Genomic DNA, 11,311 nt, shown 5'->3' on the forward strand with positions numbered 1-11,311 from the left:
TGAATATGAAAAATTAAGTCTTTGGCAGGAGAGATGTGTCTTGAATACTTACCATACACATTAAGAAGAAAAAATATTACAACAAAAGCCCACAAGGAAGAACTGAAAATAATGAATTAAAAGGCCCATGTTTAGGTAAAAATCAAGAGGGGATTTCCAAAAAATTCCAAGAAATTGACATAGCAAGGCCATAGAGGGAAACCCATTATTACTTCTAAAGACCAAAGTTTATGTGAACAGGGAAATCTTAACTAGCCTCATTCCAACCACCCTCTTGAAGTCATCATCCATTGACCTATTTTGGCCAAGTGCACAACCCACTTATATGTCATGTTTTCAAATATGCTAGAGGCGAGTGCAATAAAGGCATCGGTAGAGGGACAACATTGTCTCTTTTAACTAGGTAAACTAACCCGACCCACTGTAACACAACTATGACATATATGTTAATTAGTTGCGCCAAAATAAATAGGTACATTGTGGATTCTTAAAAATGAATCATTTACCAATTTTTATAGTAGCTCTTTTTTGAGAAAACCATCCTGGCAACGCCAAACACTTCCACTTCCAAAATCCTATCGTTGCAAATAATCCAAATGTAGCATCTACTGCACCCAAAGTTATCCCAGGCACATTATGTTTTTTCTTCCTTCTGTTAATTGCACAAAAAATACAAGTTAAGAGGCTATGATCTATTTCATAAAAATATATAAATCCTCACAAAAGCAGTATAATCCTTCTCATGGTAAACCATATGAAAGAAATACCAATTGTTGTTGTAGTTTTACCTGGAGGGGTGAAAGTAGAATGCGACAGGGAACAAGTTGAAAAAATAATAAATCTCATAATGCAGAATGAGTTCTTAGATTTGAATTGTGGCCCAGTAACCCCAGTTAAGCATGATTCCACTGATGAGGAGGCAGAAGTTAGGAAAGACCCATGGTTCTCTTGGACATATCTCTCGACGATGGTTCTTATGTAATTCGTGGAATTAGATGGCACAAGTGAGTGATCCATAACGAAAAGTTTGGGGCTGTGGGTAGCTTTCTTCATCAAAGTGCTTTGTAAACATAACAAATCAAAAAGTTAAAATATTTAAATCTTTAAATTATATGACCTCGATTGTGGACCCTCACATGATAGCCACGTTCTCCATCGCTCTATCCATGTAAAGCTGCAACATGCTCATATGATTATATGGGAAGCAACGTTCCCTCTCGCCCATAATACGTATGTGTCAATCTAGACTAGTGGAACTTCGGAGAATTATATGGTGCTATCTGGTTTATCTCCGATCCATTTACACAAATAATACTATATTGAACTCCATGAATAGTGGGTGGGTTAAAGTTGGAGATGGACTACCATAAGTAGTTGTTTATCTAGCTAGAATCCTTAACTGCCTCTGGAGAATTCTAGTTTGTTTCTATATGTGGGTTCTGGCTAGCGTAACATGAAGGTGGTGGCTCGATGAAACTCAACGAGGAACTCAATTGACCGCACATAGGAATGAATGAGCATCCATCCAATGCGGTCTTCTCTCTATAGGAGGGAGGGTACCCGTTATAACTCAAATGTTGTTTTATTTTGGTGGATTGACAAGCATCAACCATTTTTGTTGTAGCACCCGTCTCTGTCGATGTGGGAAATCAATGCAATAAATAAATAGGGACACCCATTTGTCTATTGTTCATTGAGAAACATATGGAATCCACCTGAATGAAGCATGTATCTCGTACTCTAGGAGCCTATTACATTTTCTGGCTTCAGACGAGCTAGGTGGTAAATTATTGAAAGAAATTTAGGTGCCTTTGTTGTGGGTGTTACCTCCTTCTCTACAGTCAAATTTAGGTGCCTTTGTTGTGGGTTCTACCTCGTTCTCTACAGTCTCTTGGAGTGTGATTTGTTGCTTCCTGGGCCTTTTACTCTGTGCCCCTATCACTGATCTTTTTTTTTCTAAATATTTTTATATATGTATATAAGTGTTTCTATGCATATCTAAAATAACGTCATGACATTTTGTAGTACTACTACCTGGAAATTATTAAGTTATTTCTTCACATATGATAGTAGTAGAAGAATAGTAGAAGAATTTGTTCAGGGAAATTAAGATCACATATCATTGTAGTAGAAGAATTTTGTTCACGGGAATTATTCTTAATCAAAAGCTTCATAAGTTTTTGCTAAGTCCAGTTCAACTTTTTTCACTTACATAATAGGTTGAATGTCGCAATAATCACTTGCATGTATAGATTGTATAGATTGTACATATGACAATATTATCTGCAAAAAAATTTAACTGCACAAATTGCATATACATATTGTATATATAAGAGTATTGTATATGTAAGACTATTAACTCCAAAAGTTTTTAGCTAAAAAACAAAAAGTTGTTACCATCTTCTAAGATTATCCAAATTTCTAAAATGTCTTTTCTAAAGCCATAGTGTTTTGCAAGTGGTTACCTCAATGAGTGTTAACTTTATACATTGTTGCTACAAATTTTACATTAACTTTGTACATTGTTGTTGGCTTCAACAATATACATTTTTGCTGCAAATTTTCCATGTGTAGGACCATTGTCTACCTGAAATAACTTCTTTTGAATTTCTCTTGAAGTGTGTAACACCCTCCTCCCGCATCCACCCAAGTAACCATGCCAACCAGGGTAAACATGATACGAGAGGCTAATATGATCAGATTTGACCTCCTAAGTAACCTTAAGGAAGTGGAATTGATGCAACATCACACATAGTCATCCAAAATCATCAACAGAACCCTCAGGAGACAAGTCAACCACTCACACAACCTGTCCCTAGGTCCCATTGTTGTTATGGACCTTTGAGGCCATAATCTCTCTCATGCTAAATGGGAAAGGGAGCGAGAAGAGACCTAAAGTCACTCTCATAGGCCTGCATGCCAACGAATGTGGACCAAACTTGCTAGTTATATGCCATCGACCGTGATTTTAAGCTACTTTTTTAGGCCCAGAGCCTAGACCAATACCCAGAATGGAATGAAATCTTGAATTCAAGAAAGGTACAAGGAAACAATGAAGCAAAATCAATAAAATCAACAAGACCTTAACCAGACCCCTCCTAGCCATGACAGGAATTTCATCAAACATATTTTCAACATGTAACCTGTAGGTGTAAACAACAAAATTAAGTGTAGGGATCCCATACTTATCTGAGAATTACTATGAACCATTGTTCCCTCGCGCCATTTGCTAGATATTCATCTATTAGGTCATAGAAACATTATCCATTCATATACAAGTAAAAACATGTTGAGAGCCATACATAGTTGTTGCCATAAAATGTGCACATAACCAGCATAATAGGAACATAAATAAAATAAACATATCAACCATCAAAATCCATATATACATCAGTACATTCACACATGAAAATCAAGGAAATGAATTTCTCATTAATGAATACAATGAACCAACCGGTGATGGGACTATTGTAGAGTCCAAGAACTTCTTTATGTTGACCTCCTTTTTTTCCATATTTACCTCCTTTTTCCTACACTATCATCCAAATAAATGCAGTAAACATAAGGTTTTGATAAGGTAAATATTCGTATGTCCTCTTTTTCATATTTTGTCAATATGCCTTATTGTTCTATTAAAGTTTACATGTAGCTACAGAATTGACTTGATTCTGCAGCTAATCCATAGATCTGCATTTATTTCCATTGTTGACATGTTCGAGTGCATCAGCTCAGCAAACAAGTATATGGGTAGATAGAGAATGATCCTCTCACGGATTTATTCCTATTTACTTGAGCTAATTCATCAAGAGATCTGCACTATAACATGGTCAACCATGACAGTCAACAACAAGACAACATGTTGGAACAGAGTCCGAATTTTAAGAGATTTCATCGATTTTCTTTTTCAACAGTAAATTGACAAATAAGCGATATTATTTAGTTTTCATAAGGATTATAGTGAAGTCCTGTAGGCTTAAATTTCTCATATTTTTAATAAGAACTCTATAAAAACATTGGGAGCTCTGTGTAATGTGGGCGCCACCGTATGTAATTTGAGCATCCTATAGAATTCTTTTTCGCTTAATGCAAAGTTCTTGTTTCATATATTTTATGTGTTGTTGATTTAAGGCGACTGACTGCCTTGTGGAGGGCCCCTATGCGTAGATCAGGTCTTTGATTCACAACAATTAGATTTTCTTTTGTTTCATAGATTTAATTCATGGATGCCCTGTTTTCATGTTTTTAAGATGCAGTTCAATGAAGTTCATGACTAGGTCCACTTAATTGATTTCTATATCATTCATTTCATTTGCTTAATATCTAGCATAAACTCAATCATTTCGTTTGTTTAATACCTAGCATAAACTCAGTAATTTCATTCATTCATAGCTTAGTGATTTCATAGCTCAGTAATCTCGTTTTTGTTTTTCTTTTTGCACTGAAATAAAGTTGCAGTAGATATGAGTGGCAATTTTTCTCAGCTTCTGAATTCAAGCATATTTCATTTCCAAGTTGATAAATTTGGATTTTCTTTATGTCATTGCATGCTTTCATAATTAGATTTGTTTAGCTGCAGTATAAAAATCCAAAAACAATTGATAAGTTTAAAAGAATATTAACATAACATATTCATTGAAAATAGTTCAAATCATTATCCAATCATTCTATAAACTCAACTCAATCAGAACTAATTTTAGAGATAACATTTAGGATAACCAATTAACAATAAAATCTTAGAAATAACATCCTAGTATAGATAATAACATCATCTCAATGCTAATTCTAGAGTTTGACATTAAATTAGATAATGATAACATATTCACCTTAACGACATAAAAGACTTCTAGCACATAAACTGCACATGCACGTCATCAATTTTCCTTCCCTAGTTGATAATTTATGCTTACAATTTAAGAAAATTAAATTGACTAAACATTTTGGCGTCATTGCCGGGGAAGTGTAAATAGAAGTTAAAAAAAAAAAACAAATAAAAACGTGATATGCATAGGGAAAGAGACTCTAGAGGTATATTTGTAGGTCGAGGAAGAAGCTTAATTCCCACAAATATGCTCACTCCACCACGACTTCGAAGTTCCACACCACCCACTCAAACTCGAATTCCGTCCATAGGCCAACAAAGACTTCCTGAAGTCTTAAGATCTGAAATCCAATCCAGAACTTCTCCTACTTCATCTATTGAGGCTGTAATCGAAGAAGATCCTACATCCCCAACTACAGGAATAGTTTTTCTATCTTCCACTGGTGAAAAAAATCTAGGAGAAGAATTAGAAATTCCTAGTGAAGAAGAGGGATAAGAAACTCATCTTGATTATCCATTCATAGAGGAACTAGATACTGAAGAATTCATCATGGCTGAAGAAAGAAATGGAGAGGCACACGAAGTTAATGGTGAACAACCTAGGATTGGAGGAGGAGGTAGAGGTAGAGGAGGAGGTGGAGATAGAGGCACAGGAGGAGGTAGAGGTAGAGGACCTATCTTTGATGAGGATACAACCCTCACAATGAAAAATATTTCACCTTTTCTTCTTCCTAATTTCCATGGAAAAAGAAGTGAAGACCCAGAGACATTTCTCTTTGAATTTGAAGTATTATGCAGATCATATGATTATATACAAGATGCTCAAAAATTAAAATTCATCATTGAAATGGTTCATGAGTCTAGGAACGAACACTATAAGGACATGGGCACAAATGAAAGAAGCATTCTTAGAGAAATATAGGGAATATTGTATGCCTCACAACATTAGGGACAAAGTCTTCAAAATGACACAGAAAGAAGATGAGAATCTTGAAGACTTAGTCGAGAGATTTGTTTATAATCTTAAGATGGAAAAAATGAATAGTCTGGATGAGGAAACTTTGAAAGCCCTCCTACTCAAATCTATCAAAGAGGAGTGGATTGATCTCCATAACTTGACAAGAATAGGAGATATTTTTCAATTATCATTTTCATATATTTGTGATCTGTGTACATATCTCAAGGGGTAAAGCACGAGTTGGAAAAAATCCTAGGGATCCTCTCTTATCAAGAATCAATAAATCTGCGGTTGGGACAGGTCCCAGTAGGGAATAATTAGGAATCTTGCTTGATACTTATAATACAAATATTTTAGAGAGTCTGAGTGAACAAATTTACACCCTTAAAATACAAAACAAGCAAAAGTACGAAAATGCTGCATTATCCATCTTTTGTCCCAAATGTAGAAAGAAGCATGCTCTAAGAGAATGTCCTGTAGACTTAAAAACCATAGAAACTTGTGCCATATGTGAAAATAACCATGATACTAAAGAAAGTCCTTCTCTACGAAGTCTTAAGGTTGTATTTAATGATGAAGGAATACCAGAACAAGTAGACCCTCTTTATTTTATTGCCAAAAGACCATGGCAGAACTCTCAAGCAAATCAACCACAAGGCTTTAAATCACAACAATTTTCTCAGTCTTGACTCTTCACAAAATAATTGGAATCCATATTAGCTACCTTGGGCTCAACCATAATCACAATCTTGGAATCAGGGATGGAAAAATCTTTATGGGGCTCATGCTCAATATCAACAATATTCACCATCCTATCCTAATTTCCCACCACAATTCTTACCTCAATCTAATCAATTACCTCAAGTTCAAATCCAATTTCGAAATCCACAGCTCTCCCTACCATTTGCACAAAAACCAAAGCAATTACCTGCTCAACCACTTTCGAATCCAAATAATAAAATGTCACAACCTGTTTACAATATGGAAGGGAAAAATCCTCAAACCTATGTAATAACTCCACTAGATCTAAATAATGTTCAATTAAGATCTGGTAGAGTATTACAAAGAAAACCCCCTGTTGTCATTTAGGAAGCAAGGACGAATCTTAAAAAAGATTAAAATCAATCTAAAGAAGGAGAAATCTCTCTTCCTCAGAAAGAAAATAATCAAACAGAAAATGTTCCTATAAATTCTGATGATACTCCTATTATAGAACAACCCTCAGTATCCATTAAAGCATCGTTTCTTGAATGGTTGAAAATTGATGGAATAGAAAAAAAATCACATTGCCTGATTATTATATGCTGGATGGATTAAGAAATGTTCGTATAAAAATTCGTTTATTGCAAGCTATAAAAAAATACCAATTTTTTCAAAAATAATCAAGGAATTGAGTACTCAAAGATCAGGAAGAAAAAGGAAAGACATAAAAAGAATTCAATTAGTTGGGGAAATTGTAGAAATCATGATGGGGAAAGAAACAATACAAAAATATCTAGATCTAGGGAGCCCCATTGTGAAATTTCACATCAATGGAATTGAAATACCAAACACACTGATTGATCTAGGAGTAGCCACAAACACAATGAGTAAACAAATCATGGATTCACTAAGGCTTCCTAACCTTCAATACACACCAACACTATTGTAATTAGCAGATAGGTCTGTAATTAACCCTGATGGTGTGTTAGAATATGTTTGTGTATCCTTAGATTCTTGGGAATATCCTGTCGACTTCATGGTTTTAACACCCAAGAATAATTTAGGAGGACATCCATTAATCCTAGGAAGACCTTGGTTAGCTATGGATGATGCTTTCATCAGTTGTAGATCAGGTGACATGTTTATCTCAGATGGAAGTTCTACAAAGAAATTTACATTGTATCCACCTGCAAAAATAAAATAGAAATAGAGAGTGAGGAATGGATAGATGTTGATGATGATATACAACCTGTTTGCACTACTAAACAAGTAAGTGAGGAGGACCAAATTTTAAATCTAATGGAAAATAATGAACACTCCTCATATTATGACCATATTCGAATCAAATATCTATCATCTAGATAAGTGTCTTTACACTCTATGGAAAAATTTGGAAATTCTTCAATAGAAATTTTTCCAGGCAAAACATTAATGAAAACATGGAAGAATTATAGAAAAACCAACTGGTAGAAATTTTACAAAAACACTCTTCTGCTTATGCATGGGATTACACTAATATGAGAGGAATTAATCCTAAAACTTGCATGCGTCATATCTACATTGAACAGAGTGCAAGACCAATTAGACAACCACAAAGAAGAATGAATCCAAATCTAAAAGAAATTGTTAAGGAGGAACTACAAAAACTGCTAAATGTAAACTTCATCTATCCAATATCAGACAGTCAGTGGGTTTCACCCCTAGTAATCATTCCTAAGAAAAATTACAAATGGAGAATATGTATCAATTATAGGGAATTGAATAAAGCAACATTAAAATACCACTTTCCACTTCCTTTAATAGATCAAGTCTTAGACACATTAGCTGGGAAAAATTATTTTTCATTTTTGGACAGTTTTAGTGGATACAATCAGATTTAGGTAGCACTTGAGGATCAAGATAATACCACATTTACCTGTCCATGGGGAACTTATGCTTACTAAGTCCTTCCTTTTGGATTATGTAATGCTCCGACAACATTCCAAAGAGCAGTCCTCGAAATTTTCTTTGATTTTATTCATGATTGTTTGGAAGTATATATGGATAATTTCATAGTTTACGAAGATTATTTTTAAGAAGCACTTGAGAATTTAGAAAAAATTATAATAAGATGTAAAGAATCAAACCTTTCGTTATGCCATGAGAAATGTTTTATGATGTTTAATGAAGGAATTGTTTTAGGTCACCATATTTCAGGAGATGGAATTAAGGTAGACTCATCTAAAGTAGAGGTCATTTCTAAATTATCAGTGCCAAATTGTCAATGAGATGTTAGGAGTTTTCTTTGTTTTACTAGATAATATAGAAGATTCATGGAAAACTTCACAAAAATGGCATCTCCACTCTTCAAACTACTTACCAAATACTGTGAATTCAATTGGGATTCTGATTGTCAAAATGCCTTTGAAACTTTGAAAAAGAAAATCTCTGAAGCGCCTAATTGGAAATTGCCTTTCCATATATTAATCGATGCTTCAGACATAGCCTTAAGAGTTGTGCTAGGATAAAAATACCTTACTCCTTATGCAATCTATTATACCAGTAAAAATTTAACTCCAACAGAGCTAAATTATACTGTAACAGAGAAGAGTTTTTAGTTGTAGTTCATGCCATTAATAAATTCAGACATTATATAACTTTCTATGAAACTTTCATTCACACAGACCATTCTACCATTAGATATAAAATGAATAAACCAATCACTAATGGCAGAATAAAAAAATGGCTCTTACTGTTGCAAGAATTCAACATCACCATTCTAGATCGACCCGGAAAAAAATACAACTGCTGAATTTTTATCTAGAATTCAGAATGATAAACCTGTAGAGGATAAATTTTCTGATGAATATCTTTTTACATTATCTACTAAATCACCTTGGTATACAGATATTGTTAATTATTTAGCTACAGGGAAATTACCATTTCATTTGTCTCCTAGAGAAAAGAGGAGGATAATTCACAACAACACATCTTACTCATGGATAAATGAAGAATTGTACAAAACAGAACCAGATCTCATCATCAGAAGATGTGTTCGAGAAGACGAGATGCCAGAAATACTTAAAGAATGCCATGGTGAACCATGTGGAGGAAATTTCTCTAACATAAGAACTGCTTATAAGATCCTTCTCTTAGGATGTTATTGACCTTCCATTTTCAAGGATACCAAAGAATATGCTAAGAGATGTGATAATTGTCAAAGGATGGGGAAACCTACTCTTTCAAATGAAATTCCATTACAACCTTAGGCACTCATTGAAACTTTTGAGAAATGGGCGCTAGATTTTGTTGGTCCAATCAATCCACCTTCAAAACAAAAAGGGTATATTCTAGTATGTATTGATTATGTCACTAAATGGGTAGAAGCTAAAGCACTTCCTTTTGCTACTGAAAATGTTGTAGTTTCATTTCTTTTTGAGGATATTTTCACTCATTTTGGTGTCCCAAGAGAAATTGTAACAGATCAAGGAACACAGTTTACATCCAGATTAGTGCAGAAGCTCGTGGAACAGTACAAAATCAAGCATCAGAAATCTACTCCATACCATCCACAAGCCAATGGACAAGTTGAGTCTACAAACAAGGTGATTGAAGCAATTCTCACCAAGACTGTACACTTACATAGGAAGGACTAGGCAGAAAAGCTTCTAGAAGCTTTGTGGGCTTATAGAACTACATGGAGAAGCACTACAGGACATACTCCCTATGAACTTGTTTATGGGAAGCAATTATTACTTCCAATAGAATTCTAGATCCAGACATATAAAACAACAGTCTAATTGGATCTTGACTTATCAGAAGCCCAAAAACAAAGGATGGGACAACTCAATGAACTTGATGAAATAAGACAAGGTGCCTTCCAGAAGACTAGCCTAGTTCAACAACAGAGATCCAGATGGGATGACAAATACATCAAAGAAAGAAAATTTCATCCAGGAGATTGGGCATTACTTTTTGATTCAAAGTTCAAGAACTTCCAAGGAAAATTCCAAACTCACTGGCTTGGACCTTATGAAGTTGAAAATGTCTTTGGCAATGGTGCAGTCAGAATCAAGACTATTGATGAAGATAAAATTACTCTTTTAGTGAATGGAAATCGACTTAGACTTTATCAGAAGTCATTGACAAAAGAAGAATTTGTCAATTTTTCCAAGATAACTCAAAATTGAAGATGGTTGAGAGGAATTCTTCTTATTTTCCACCTTAGAAATTTTATTTTTCTTGTTTCACATAAAAAAACATAAAAAATAAAAAATAAAATAATAATAATGTATAAACATGAAAACCAACAAGTTGTTGGCATGCTTATACATAAAAAATAAAGTGAAAAACAATTCTTGTTGGCACCTTAAATTTTCTCTTAATCATTTTTCTAAAAATCCTTTTTTCCTAAACATCCCTTTCTTCAAAAAAATTTATCTACAAAATTAGTGATTTTCTGCAACTCTGGCAAGTTTCTGCAACTCTGATAAGGTTTCTGTAGCCAATCTGACAGGGACACTTGGTGGCTCAAATTGAAGAAATGATTGACTCCTTTCAAAGTACAAAGTACATGCAAATGACATTAAGGGACAAATAAAGGTTAGAAAATAAATCTAAGGTATGTAACACTTTAATTTACCAATAGGGGTTAACATATTGCATATATGAATTATGTGGACATAACATTACTGAAAAAATCGGAATCATTACAGTTCATGGATGATAGTCCCATGTGAAATCCATTAGAATCCACCAGCATTTTAACTCCTATCCCATACTCATTTCGGATCCATCAATTTGATCGTTGAATCATTGAATTAAATGCATTCAAACGACTAACTCATCCCTGT

Source organism: Pinus tabuliformis, chromosome 6 (assembly GCF_031772625.1).
Source record: "Pinus tabuliformis cultivar Carrire ecotype Pingquan chromosome 6, CPIR1, whole genome shotgun sequence".
NCBI lineage: Eukaryota > Viridiplantae > Streptophyta > Pinopsida > Pinales > Pinaceae > Pinus > Pinus tabuliformis.